The sequence below is a fragment of the Nicotiana tabacum genome, chromosome 18, assembly GCF_000715075.1.
Source record: "Nicotiana tabacum cultivar K326 chromosome 18, ASM71507v2, whole genome shotgun sequence".
NCBI classification, from domain to species: Eukaryota; Viridiplantae; Streptophyta; class Magnoliopsida; order Solanales; family Solanaceae; genus Nicotiana; species Nicotiana tabacum.
Window position 1 is genome coordinate 154,035,061 of NC_134097.1, and position 14,539 is coordinate 154,049,599.

General features: G+C 38.9%; 1 long non-coding RNA gene across 1 annotated transcript; it reads right to left on the reverse strand.

Moving 5' to 3' along the window:
- Positions 1-396: 396 nt before the first annotated feature.
- Positions 397-14,075, reverse strand: LOC107808122 (uncharacterized). Its single transcript, XR_012702411.1, has 2 exons — positions 13,392-14,075; positions 397-4,931 (listed from the first exon to the last, which is right to left on the reverse strand). It is a non-coding gene; the product is annotated as an uncharacterized LOC107808122 (long non-coding RNA).
- Between the last annotated feature and the right edge of the window lie 464 nt (positions 14,076-14,539).

Sequence of the window (14,539 nt, forward strand, 5' to 3'; positions counted from 1 at the left end):
CTACCCAAATGTTAGCGGACCTAAGCATACCACTGGCGAACAAAGTAATAAAGCAAGAGTAAAGAAAAAATAATCCAAATAAGCTCAAATTACTATATATAAAAAACGTTTCCAAAATGCTCTTTAGATCCAAATCTTGAAGCCCAATATCATTTGTTCTTTCAATCCAACCCTGCGGTGTTTCGAACAATTCCGTTTTTTTATATTTATTAATAAAACCAATTCAAAACCTATCTAACTACATTTCCAATCCAGCAGCATCATCAAAAGAACAATTCAACATCAAGTCATGGAAATGTAGCAAACAAACCCAAATAACTAAGAAAAAGTAAAGCAAGCATGATATAGTCCATAAAAACATAAAGCAAACCTTCACAAATAATTAGAACAATAATATTAAGGAGGAAAAGAGAGATGGACCTTCAGAAAACTTTAACGATTATCCGTTTGGAAACACTAGCAAAACTCGATGCCGGGACTTGACAAAAATCGGAATAAGCCAACAGGAATTCGCATACCAAAACTCAAACATAGGGGAAACCTCGACTCCTCGAACGCAGACCAGATTTCAAGCATAATCCATTTTCATTTCACTTGCCTATTGAAGTCTAATTTTTGACTAAAAAAGAGAAGCTAATGTTGTTCTTGTGTGATTTTTTTTGTTTGGAGTCCGACTGCCTTTTTTGTTTCTTTGGGTGGGTTGGAGTTTGATCTTTGGCTACTGTTTAGTTATCCACCGGATTTCTTGCCGGATATGTCACCCTCTGGTGCAACAGTGATACAGAAAAGAGAAAAACGACGGAGAAAGAAGAGCAGTAGTCGTCACTGGTTTTGGCTGAGCTCATCGAATTCAATAGAAGATCGTTGGAAGGTTGGAGATATGTTGTCCGGCATGTTTGGGTGGAAACGGGCGGCAGCTGTCAAGGTGTGGGAGGGTTGGTCGTTGGTTGTTTGCTGGTGGGTCTGGTTTTGGGTGTTCTCGGTGTTGCTTCAGGTTATTTCTCTTGGAGAAGAAGACGACGTGGGGGTGGGGGGTCTCCTAGTCTTTTCTTTGTATTTTTGCTGCGGATTTCTTAAAGGTCTAGGTCTTGGGTCTTTTTTATTTATTTTAGAAGTTAAGCATTATTTTATAGGGGTAGGAATTAGGTTAGTTCTTAAAGGACGATGGAGTGATGAGTTCGAGAGTCGAGTGAGGTTCCGTCGAGGCTCCAGTCCGCGGTCTTGTTATTACATCAAAATCAAAATGAAAAAGACTAACTAAACCTATCAGCTACGAGTTACAAGATTCCTATCTATAAATCTTCTGAAACTTGATCTTGAGTATTGGTTGGTTCTTCATGCGGACTCTGATATGAATCTTGACGCTTGTTAGCTGCAGGTACTGGTTCATTCCTTTCTCAACTTCTCGGATCAGAGCGGGACATGCAAAGTTTGTGACTTCATTCACGTCTTGAGCATTCCACAGCTTTTCTCTGCTTCTGCACTTTGAGTTCACTTCTTTTTTTTTTTCTTTTTTTCTTTTATTCTGGATTGAGACTACTTGTTTTGATCGTCTCGAACACCGTGCCTTGAGGTAAAACCTGCTCAGACACCAAAACAAACAAACAAACAAAATTTTTCTGCCCAGTTTTCACTAGGAAAGTTTCATGAGTTATTGTAACAAAAATCTAAACTACTTCTTTATTGAAAGCAATAAAATCGGGATTGTGTATCCCTGAGAAAAAGTGATTAAGGAGTGGAGACCCTATATCTAAAATAAAATCAAATGGGGATCGGAGGCCCCAAGTTTGAAAGATTACCAGGTTATGCTGGAAAAATGACTAGGTTACGCTGTTAAGGTCCTTGGGTTATGCCAGGGAAGGTCATCAGGTTATGCTGAAAAAGGTCCTAGAGTTATGCCGGGGAGGTTCACGGGTTATGTTGGGAAAGTCATTGGGTTATGCCGAAAAAGAAAAAGGTCACCGGGTTATGCCGGGGAGGTCCACGGGTTATGTCGGGAAAGTCATCGAGTTATGCCGAAAAAAGAAAAAGGTCCTCGGGTTATGCCGTAAAAAAAAAGGTCCTCGGGTTATGCCGGGGAGGTCCACAGGTTATGCATGAAAAGTCATCGGGTTATGCCGGAAAAGAAAAAAGTCCAAGGATTATGCTAGGGAGGTCCACGGGTTATGCCAGCAAAGTCATCGGGTTATACTGGAAAAGAAAAAAAAGGTTCTTGAGTTATGTCGGGGATGTCCGCGGGTTATGTCAGGAAAGTCAAGGGGTTATGCCGGAAAAGAAAAAATATCCTTGGGTTATGCAGGGGAGGTCCACGGGTTATGTCGGGAAAGTCATCGGGTTATGCTGGAAAATAATAAAAAAATAAAAAATAAAAAAATAAAAAGGTCCTCGGGTTATGCCAGGGAGGTTTACAGGTTATGTCGGAAAAGTCATCGGGTTATGCCGGAAAATAAAAAAGGTCCTCGGGTTATGCCGGGGAGGTCCACGGGTTATGCCAGGAAAGTCATTGGATTATGCCGGAAAAGAAAAAAGATCATCGGGTTATGCCGGGGATCAACTAGAGAGTGGAACCCTATAATAGAAAAGACTACCAGGTTATGCTGGGAGCGATTAGGGAATGAGACCCTATGTTGGGAAAATGTAGCTAGAGATTGGGATCCTAGGCTACCATTATTTTGATTTTTTTCATTATTTTTTTTAATAGAATGAGTAAATGCGAGAAAGAATTTTAGAGGGGACTTCCCTTTTTGGATTGTTGCTGCATAGCTATTTCTAGTCCTTACGTAGTTTCTTTTTGTTTGCACCTGCTTCTTGCAATGTTGCTTTGGATTGCACCTGTTTCTTGTTTTCAACAAAGAACAATTGTTAATTTGAAACGGTGGTTGGTTTTGTGGCCTTGATTGTTTCAATCACTTGATCTCGGCCCGGCTTCTTTGATGAAAATCTCAACTGTATTTGCTTGTTCCCTGAGGACCAATTTCATTTCATGCCCGGGAGAACCTCTGGTTTTTCCAGACTTTGCCATGACGGTTGATCGGTGGAACTCAACCTTATCGACTTTATTTTGCCTCTTTAGGCCTTTCCCTTCTGACTCTTTTTTTTTCTAACTTCGGAGCATTAGGAAACTTTTGGCTCCTCAAACTTTGTTGCAACGGCTAGTCGCGTAGGACTTAACCTTTTCCAACTTATTTCGCCTTCGTAGGCCTTCATTTCTGGATTTTTTCTTCTTACTTCAATTTCGGAGCATTTGGGGTACCTTGGCTTTTTCAAATCCTTGCCGGGATGGTTAGCCATGTGGGATCCAACCTTTTCAACTTCATTTTCCTTTATAGGAACTTCAATTTGATTTTCTCCTTCCAAGAGTTTTCAATTTCAAAACATTAGCCACCATGGCTCGTCAAAGTCGACTTGATGCCCTTGCCGAGGAGGGGTGTCTTCTTGCACATTAGCTTGTGTCAAATGAGAACCCGGTAAATTAGTCTTGACATCCTTTCTTTGTCTTAGTTTTGGAATAGAGTTAGACTGAAAGAGATTCAAAGAAAAACAAATAATAGAATGGACAATGAATTTAAACAAAAGGTATCCCTTTCTGGGAAAGAACATAAGGACTTATCTGGAGTACATGCGGACTTTAATGAACATGACATGTTTTTTGGACTGGATGCCTGATCTGTGCAAACCATCCGGCTCTTAGAAATTCATCACAACTTTTGCCTTGAAACTGAGAAACCTTTCCCAGGACTGCGTCAATGTCAATGGCTGAAAATCCTCTTTTCAATCAGGGGCGCCCTTTGCGGGTTTTCACCAGCTAACCTCTCTCATTTCTCTTCTCACCATTTCCTTATAGTGCTCTTTGTGAGTTTTCACTAACAAGACTCTCTCATTTTTCATTTCTTTGCTTACCATCGCCCCATGGTCTCTGTGTGAATTTTCACCAATAAGACTCTCTCATTTTATTTCTCTGCTTACTGTCGTCTCACGGTGCCCGTGTGGGTTTTCACCAATAAGACTCTCTCATTTTATTTCTCTCATTTTGATTGCATCGAATCCAAGTAGTTGTACTCTCTGATTCTTGAACATTCTCACCGATTGATCGGAAGGACTTGAACAGGATTTGGGAGGACTTAAATAGGATTTGGGTTAAAAAGAATTTGGATTGAATTACAACTTTGGAACCTTTCAGGCAAAACCATCGCCGAACCATTGTAACTTCTACCCCAGTTTCAACTTTTTTTGAAATTTGGATTTTTATTTTGGTGTGATTGTACCACCAGAGAGAGGCTGCCTATGTATCCTTTTGGAATCAAGTCGAATGTAGTTCAGGGATATTTTTGATGTTCTTCTGTTTTGTTTTCTTTTCTCTTTCTTTTTCCTCCCCCCCCCCTTTCATTTTTCATTTCATTTTCTTTTGCCTTTTCTTCCCTTTTTTTTGTATCTTTCTTTTTCTTCTCCTTTTTCATTTTCATCATTTGTTTCATCTCATTTTTTTCATTTTTTTTCAATTCATTTTTTCAATTTTTTTTAAGTTCCAAAGAGGGTAATTAAAGAAGAGTAACTGGCTCAAAGGGCTTGCAAAGGGTGGATAGTGTTTGGGTAGCGAGAATTAAAGTTTTCGTCATCCCAGCCGGAGAATATTAATACTATATGGAGGATTAAACATAGTACCTTTTGACTGCATCTGCGTTGACAATAGTTTCAAGGACATTTCCTTCGATGTTTCCCAGGTACAACGCTCTCTTTGGCAGTACTCTTGTTAACTACTATATATGGATCTTTCCAATCTGGAGCCAATTTTCCTTTAGTTGTTCCAACTCTTTGTTTTATTTCCTTAAACTTATCTTCATTTCCATCTAATTCTTGATTCATTATTTCGAGGTCTGACAGCATTTCAGGATCTGAGCATGAAGTCCGCAAGCATGTCATGTTATTGAAATCTGCATTTAACAGAACTAAAAAGAGAATAAGAAAAATGACAAGATTAAGAAAAAAGGCATTCCTGGACAAAGAAATATTAATTTCATTTGATTTTTTGATTTTTTTTTAAGATAGAAGGGTTTAGATTGGAAAGTAAGACAATAAAGTAAAACATTCGGATCACACACTGAGATAATCCGGACGCAGAAAGGATAGCAAGATTGGCTACCGAGGCTCCCGTTTGATTAGGGAACTTTCAGGCTTGGCAACCATTTTTTGGCTTTTCTTCTGTCTCGGTAATGGCTGCAATAGCCTTTAATGCTGGATCAAATTCCTCATCTTCAAATATCATTTCGACTACTGGCCCATTTGTGAGAGTAGGCATAGGATTGTTCATCATATTAGGAGCCTCTTCGTCCCGGAGAATGATTCTTTCAGCTTCAATCAAATCTTCAATTGCACTTTTGAGGGTCCAACAGTCCTCTGTACTGTGCCCCAATGCTCCAGAATGGTATTCACATTTAGCATCAGCACGGTGCGAAGGGGACTCGGGGTTCGGCCGGTTCGGGGCCACTGGCTGCAATAGATCTAGCATGATTAGCTTTTGGAACAAGCTTGAATATGATTCACCAATAGGGGTGAACTTATTCTTTCTGAAAGGCTCTCTTGGGTGAGGATTGTACTGGGGAACATTTGGTTGGGATTATGTGGAGCTTGGTAAGGATGGGCATTTTTGGGAGGTGGAGCTCGATTTTGTGGATAATGTTGTGGCAGCGGGTAAAGTTGCGTGTTCATCACCGCATAGGGAGGCGGTGCCACGACATAAGCAACACCTTGAAGGAGATAATAGTGTGGTGGGACCATAGGAGGCACATATGATTGGCTGAGTGACCTGTGGGCCCCCCTCGAGCTTGAAACCATCATGGCTGCTTCTTCTCTCCGGTTTCCATTTATCAAATCCTCTGAACCATTTTGAACATCTGGTGATATGGCTTTAAAAGCAGCATAACTCAAGATTTGACCCATTTTTAGCCCACTTTCTACCATCTCCCCAATTTTGATAGACTCAGCAAACGGCTTTCCCATAGTGGAAATCATATTATGGAAGTAGTCTGCCTCTTGGGCCTGCAGAAAGACCGTGACCATTTCAATTTCGTCCATTTGTGGCTTTACCCTGGCAGCTTGCTCACGCCATTTGACGGCATATTCGCGGAAGCTTTCCGCGGTTTTCTTTTTCAAATTGGACAAGGAGTTTCTGTCGGGAGCGATGTCCACATTATATTGGAACTGGCGGAAAAAATCTCGAGCCATATCTTCCCACACATGCCAATGGGTAATTTCTTGATCCGTATACCACTCAGAAGCGATTCCGGTGAGGTTTTCCCCAAAATAGGCCATGAGGTTTTCCCCAAAGTAGGTCATTAGCAACTCCTCTTTTCCACCAGCACCCCTCAACTGGTTAGTATCATTTCAGATGAGCGATCGAGTCTCCATGCCCGTCGTACTTTTCAAATTTTGGCATCTTGAAGCCAGTTGGCAAGTGGACATGGGGAAAAATACAAAGGTCAGAGTATAAGACACTCTTTTGGCCACTCAGACCTTGCATGTTTTTCAGGCTTTTTTGTTCCAGGCTCTTCATCTTCCGAGCCATTTCCTCTTGCTTGGGATTTTTAACAACCTTTTCTTGCTCCCATGAGGGGTCATATTGCGGAGGTTGAGTGAATGAGTATGGGGTCACATATGTCATTTCTGGTTGAAACTGTGGACCCTGAAAGGTGAACATTGGAGGCTCAACATATAACCGTGGTAAAGTTGGTTGTGCACTGATACAGACAGGTGTTGCAGAGAACGATATTGGAGGTGCCCTAGAAACTGGCGCCTAGGGATGAACTGCAGAAGGCATGCCAAGAACATTTGACGGCATCGGAGGGTGCCCGCATGGGATGAGCGGGTCAGGAACAAGGGCATTCATAACCTCACCTGACTTGGAGATCAACTCAAGGAACCCAAAGATTACACTTGGCGGTTCCCTACCATTAGACCAGACGTCCCACATTTCCAATATGCGGAGACGCAACATCCTATTCTCTTCAGCAGCTGTTGATTCTTGCTGCAAAATAGTCGATGACGGGCCATCCTCAGGACTGATGATTGGTAAATTGCTTGCGGAGGCCATCTGTGCCTTTGGATCTTGTGAAGGAGGGGAGGCTAGACTACCAACAAACCAACCACCAAAACCTGACTAGTTTGCACATCCAACAACCTTATTAGTTTTGAGACACTTAACAGATAGGAAATTGCACGTTTGGATGCAATGCACCTAAACAGTTAAATGTTTCTACCATGTGTTTGAATGCTTGCATGTTTCATCCCAGCCTTAACTAACCCTTTCAGTATGTACCTCTTTTCTTTGATTTCTGCCTCTCTTTAGTCACTCTTGATTTTTTTTCATTTCGTTTCTATCGCTCTCTTATTTTTTTTGGCACTCTCTTTTCTTTTCTTTTTGTTTTTGTCACTCTTTATTTCTTGTCGCTCCTTTTTTCGCTCTTTTCTTTATTCTTTTTTTTTTCAACTCAATTTTTCTTTCTCTTTTTTAGCTTATTTTTCACTCAGTTTATTTTATGGCTATGATTGAATCCGATGAGTATTGCCTACGTATCATGACACCGCATGAATCAGATCTTACGTAGTTCGGGAAGATTGAGAATGAAGTAAGGAAGCTTAACTCTTTTTTTTTTTACTTTGATAATACTCAGACCATAAAAGCTTTAAGAAAAAGAAAGACATATTTTTTTGAATTTTTGTTTTGTATTTCTTTTTTTGGAATTTTCAAAAGAAATGCTTTAAAAGAAGAAAGAAAATATTTTTTTTGGATTTTTGATTTTGACTTTTTGAAAGAAAGACTTCTAAAAATTCGTTTGCTTTTGATTTGAACTTTGAGAATTTTAAAAGTAGAAAGGAAATATTTTTTTTGAATTTTTATTTTTTTTTTCTTTTTCTAAACAAGAGAGAAAATATTTTTGAATTTTGGATGTTGCTTCTTAACTTTCGAAAGTGAGACTTTTAAGAAAATATTTTGGATTTTTGAGTTTTTCTTTGTTTTTAAATTTACAAAAGTACTTCTGAAGAAAAACGAAAATAATTTTGGACTTCAATTTTTAAATTTTTTTGTTTGAAAGAAATACTTTTAAACAAGGAAAAGATTTTTTTTTAATTCAATTTTTTTTTTCTTAATTATTTTTTGAATTTTTGGGAAAAGACTTCTTAAAAAGGGTAGAAAAATATTTTTGTTTTTTTTTTAAATTTTGATTTGATTTGGAGATTTTCGAAAGAAGGACTTTTAAGAAAACATTTCGGATTTCTGAGTTTCTCTTCTTTCTTTTTTTTCCACTCTTTTTAATTTACGAAAGTACTTTTAAAGAAAAGCGAAAATATTTTTGAATTTTTATTTCTCAATTTTTTTCATGGACATTTACAAAATAAAGACTTCTAAAGAAGAGAAGAATATTTTTTGTGGATTCTTTTTTTTTGGGAAAAATACTTCAAAATAAAGGAAACCCATATTTTGGATTTTGATGATTTTTTTCTTTTTTTTTAATTTCATTTTTCCGTATGAAAGACTTTAGAAAAAAAAGGAAACTAATTTTTTTTGAGTTTAAAAGAAACTTTTTTTTTGAATTTTCTAAGGAAATATTTCTAAAGAAGGAACTAAAGGAAAATATTTTTGGATTTTTGAAAATTGGGGTCGGAACCGATGAGGTTTGCCTACATATCTCACATCCGGTGAGAATCAGACCCACATAGTTCGGTCAATTTTGACGGAACAGGGAAACATGATACTTGAAAATTTTGGCTCATTTTGAAATGACTTTGTTTTTTTCTTTCTTTTTTCACAATTTCAGTAGAGTTTCAGGATTTTTTTTTCAAATACTCAGGTTTTTCAGAACCGGGCTTTATTTCCTTCCTACATCGCTCTTGGTTTTTCTCTTGATTTTCTTTTCCTAGCCGGTCAACCTGCAAGCCGAAACAAATTATTTTTCACATAGCACGTCGGATGCATCAGGATGGTCTGTTATTTTTGGCTACACCTGTCCTAGACGGACCCAACCCCTGTGTTGAGTCCCCAAAGTCAAATGCACGTGATGTAAATAAACATTCCTACTAGGGATCCGACATGAGGTTACATTATTCTAAGTTTAACTTGGGGTTGTGTTCTAGACCTGGCTTACCCGAATGGACAACTCGAGCCGAAGAGGGGGCAACGTACCGGGAGCGCGAAAGTCTACCCGACCTTGGTGCTGGTGTGACGACCCGGCTAGTCGTCTCTTGAGTTACCTCTCTGTTTTCCATATTTTTTCTTCTTATTGCTTTGTCTATCAGTTCTAGGTGTGATTGGGTTGGTTGGATCAGGTTCGGAAAAGTTTTGAGAAGGTTTGAGACACTTAGTCTCTCTTGAGGAAGCTTAAGTTGGAAAAGTCAACCAAATGTTGACGTATGTATTTGGGAGCTCAAATGTGAGTTTCGATGATTCGGATAGCTTGAGAAGGTGATTTGGGACTTAGAAGCATGATCAGAATGAGTTTTGGAAGTTTGGAGTAGATTTAGGCTTGAATTGGCGAGGTTGGTATTTTGGCAATTTTCGGTTGATAGGTGAGATTTTGATATAGGGATCGGAATGGAATTCCGCGAGTTGCAGTAGTTCTGTCATATCATTTGGGATGTGTGTGCAAAATTTCAGGTCATTCAGACGTGGTTTGGTTGGGTTTCTGATCAAAAGTGGAATTCGGAAGATTTTTGGAATCTTAGGCTTGAATTTGATGTGATCTTGGTGTTTTAATGTTGTTTGAGGTATTTTGAAGATTGGTATAAGTTTGAATAAGGTTATGGGGTATGTTTGTGTTTTTGGTTGAGGTCCCGAGGGTCTCGGGGTAATTTCGGATGGTTACCGGAGAGTTGGAGTTTTTGGTAAGCTGCAGATTTTTGCTGCTTCTATTGTTGCCGCACTTGCGGATTGGGGACCGCAGGTGCGACGCCACATATGCGGACGATTGGGCGCAGAAGCGGAGGAAGGTGAGGTACGTTGTGACCGTAGAAGCGGTTGGGTTACCGCACCTGCGATGGCGCAGGTGCGGAGTGAGCATCGCAGATGCGATTTTGGTCGCTTTAGTGAAAACTGCAGAAGCGGTTCATTGGCCGCAAATGCGGTACCGCAGAAGAAGGAAATTGCCCACAGATGCAAAATCCCTAGGCCAGAAGGTATAAATTATTTCCTTCGCGATTTTTAAGCTATTTCACCATTTCAAGTCGATTTTGGAGCTTTTTGGGAGATTTTAAAGAGGGAATCAAGGGATATCATCTAGAGGTAAGATTTTCGAGTCTAATAATCGATCCTATGGTATTATTTCATGGATTAGAGCTGTAATTAATGGAATTTAAGGGTTAAAATTGAGGAAACTAGGGCTTGGTATTGAAGACCTAGACTTGAGGATTTGAGGGGCTATTTGTGGTTGGATTGTGGGACTTTTAATATGTATTAATTCGTGGAGAGATAAGGAATCTATTGATGTAAATTTTATCGAATTCCGAGACGTGGGCCCGGGGGTCGGGTTTTGGTTAATTTCGGGATTTATGCTATAAATTAATTATTTTCGCTTGGGCTTTGTTCCCTTAGCATATTTTGACGTCGTGATTCTGATTTTGGATAGATTCGATGCGAGTGGAGGCCGATTCGAGGGGCAAAGGCATCGCGGGCTAGAATTTGGACCGGATTAAGGTGAGTAATGATTTTAAATGTTGTCCCGAGGGTATGAAACCCTGGATTGCACATTGTTGTGCTATATTGAGGTGACACACATGCTAGATGACGAGCGTGGGGTCGGGCACCGTTGGGGATTAGGACTTAGTCCATCCCGAATGACTGTATTACCGCATATTTGATTGAAAATTGTTTGCTATCATCATCTTTGGGCTGAATGCCATATTTGGGCCTCGTGCCAACTATTTGGACCATTAGGGGATTTTTACTGATATTTCCTTACTGTTTTGACTTTATATTTGAACTCAGTCATGCTATATTCTACTATTTTCATAACTCAGCCATGTTCACTCTACTTTAACACTTAAAATGATATTTTGGGCTTAGCATCATGTTTTACTGTTGCCCGAGTGGCTTGTGAGATTCTGTCTGAGTAAGGCTGAGGGCCTATATTGTGAGGAAACACCTAATTATGATTTTGAGGCCGAGGGCCTGAGATTTGTATGCCACGAGGTGACTTGTGATATGAGGCCGAGAACCTATGTGATTATGCCACGAGATGACTGATATTGCGCTTGGGCCATAAGGGGCCCCTCCAAGAGTCTGCATACCCCAGTAAGTGCGGGTACCCATTGTGATGTGAGATATAGACCGAGGGGATGGTGTTGTTCTATGATGTTGCCTGAGGGGCGAATTGTGTTGACATTGTGCACGACGAGTGGTTCTTTATGTATTTATCTTTCCTAGTTGCCTGTCATTTACTTTCTTAATTGTTAAAAAGGCATTTTTAAGAAGTTTAAACTGAACTAAAGTGACTTCACATATTTTTATTGCTTCATTGTTTTTACTGGCTTTTACTGCTTTTTTATAGCATGTCGATGTGCCTTTACGTGATTTCTTATTACTCAGCCTACATTTATTGTTTGTACTCACTGAGTTGGAGTACTCACTTTAATCTCTGCACCCCGTGTGCAGATTCAGGCGATTCAGGTCCTGCTTGCGAGGGGTGAGAGCTTCTAGCAGATTCCGGAGTTTACCAGGTAGTTGCTCGGCATTCGCAGCCTCGTGCTTCTCCCCCTATCTCATTTCTTTTCTCTTGTTAGTGTTCTGTAATAATTTTTGTAGACTCTTTCAGACTTGTAGCTTCTATGATAGATGCTCATGACTGGTGACACTCCGATGTCAGGCTGTGTTGGTTTTATTTCCGCAAATTGTACTATTTCACTGCTTAACTGATGATTTAATTGTGTTAAAGACTTAAATTATGTATTTTTAATTGTTAAATGGAATGTTAAGTCATCTAGCCTTGTCTTCTCGAGAGGCGCCATCACGACCGGGTCCGGTTTAAGGTCGTGACAGCTGGCCCAGCCTCGTTCTATTTGGTATAACTTATAACAGAAAAAGTGGGCCACGCGAACGTGTGCACCATTTTTTTTGAAGACTCAGAAGGGAGGTGTAAGAAGACAGTTTAATAGAGTTCAAGTAATATCATAGCGGTATATAAATGACAATTAGCACATTAAATACAGTAATATCAACAATAAATAAAGCCAAGTAAAAATCATATTAACAAGCTCGAATTCTTGAACTCTGAACCAAAGGTTCTGGGTTCTCTTCTCCAACAGAGTCGCCAGAGATGTCACACCTCCCTTTTTACCGCCTGAGGGGGTATATAAGGGAGTTTTTCCAATTAAAGTGACATTATTCAAAATGGAATTATTTTATTTATTTAATCAGAGTCGCCACTTGGAATAATTTATTTGGTGTCCCAAGTCACCGGTTTATTTTTAAAATCCCAAATCGAGAAAATTTTCAACTTTATTTAAAAGTCTGCGAACCAGAAATTCTAGATAAGGTATTCTGTTACCCGGGAGAAGGTGTTAAGCATTCCTGGGTTCCGTGATTCTAGCACGGTTGCTTAGAAATTTATACTTGGCTTAAATTGTTTAACTACTCATTTTAGGACCTATGTGCATTTATCCTTTTTACCACTTTTAGTTGCTTAAATATTCGTAATTTTGAAATTATCTAAAGGAGTTACGCGTACGTGTACTCATTTCATTTAGCGCATCAAGAATCATGTCACGCATACGTGTCCACAATTAATCACACTTTATTAATATTAAGAAAGTTTGGTCAAAGTTGCGCAAACGCATACTCCGATTTTGATTTTAAGATTGCAATTATGTCACGCGAACGTGTACACAATCACGATGATAGATTAAGTCGTGCCTAAAGCATTTTCTACGACTCGTGTCACGCGAACGTGTACACAATCAACGATGATAAACGTCCTAAAGGTTTTCCTACCCAAATGTTAGCAGACCTAAGCATACCATTGGCGAACAAAGTAATAAAGCAAGAGTAAAGAAAAAATAATCCAAATAAGCTCAAATTACTATATATAAAAAATGTTTCTAATATGCTCTTTAGATCCAAATCTTGAAGCTCAATATCATTTGTTCTTTCAATCCAACCCTACGGTGTTTCGAACAATTCCATTTTTTATATTTATTAATAAAACCAATTCAAAACCTATCTAACTGCATTTCCAATCCAGCAACATCATCAAAAGAACAATTCAACATCAAGTCATGGAAATGTAGCAAACAAACCCAGATAACTAAGAAAAAGTAAAGCAAGCATGTTATAGTCCATAAAAGCATAAATCAAACCTTCACAAATAATTAGAACAATAATATTAAGGAGGAAAAAAGAGATGGACCTTCAGCAACCTTTAACGATTATCCGTTTGGAAACACTAGCAAAACCTGACGCCGGGACTCGCGAAAAATCGGAATAAGCCAACAGGAATTCGTAGACCAAAACTCGAACATACGGGGAACCTCAAATCCTCGAACGCGGACCAGATCTCAAGCATAATCCATTTTCATTTTACTTGCCTATCGAAGTCTGATTTTTGACCAAAAAAAAAGAGAAGCTAATGTTGTTCTTGTGTGATTTTTTTGTTTGGAGTCTGACTACCTTTTTTGTTTTTTTGGGTGGGCTGGAGTTTGATCTTTGGCTACTGTTTGGTTGTCCGCCGTATTTCTTGCCAGATATGGCACCCTCCGATGCAGCAGTGACAGAGAAAAGAGAAAAACGACGAAGAAAGAAGAGCAGTAGTCGTCGCCGGTTTTGGCTGAGCTCGTCGGATTCAATGGAAGATCGTTGGAAGGTTTGAGATATGATGTCTGGCGTATTTGGGTGGAAATGGACGGCAGATATCAAGGTGTGTGAGGGTTGGTCGTTGATTGTTCGCTGGTGGGTCTGGTTTTGGGTGTTCTCGGTGTTGCTTCTGGTCTAGGTCCCTTGGAAAAGAAGACGACGTGGGGGGTCCTTTCTTTGTATTGTTGCGGCGGATTTCTTAAAGGTCTAGGTATTGGGTCCTTTTTTTATAGGGGTAGGAATTAGGTTAGGTCAAATGGGGAATGGGTGTTTTGGGCTTGAAGGGATTTGGGTCATGAATTTGGGTTAATTAACTTTGGGGTAGGAAGACTAAATCAAAATTTTTCTTTCTTTTTTTCATTATTCTTTTTCTTTGATTTTACAATCTAATAAAATCCTAAATTAATCTTAAATCAATCTAATTTGTAAAAATTAAAATTGTTTATCTACTAAAACAACTAATTAACTTAAAACTAAATAGAAACACTATTTTCTAAAGACTAAAAGCTAAATATGTAAAAATGACCGTTTTTGTGATTTTTCTTAATAAAATTAATTCCTACATGCAAATTGGACCTAAGATGACATGAAATTAAAACGTGATATTTTTTATCATTTTTCTATGATTTTAAAATATTAAAAATGCATGAAATGTAACTAAATAAAGAAAAACTTCTAAAATCCCTTAAAAATTATTTTTGGTTT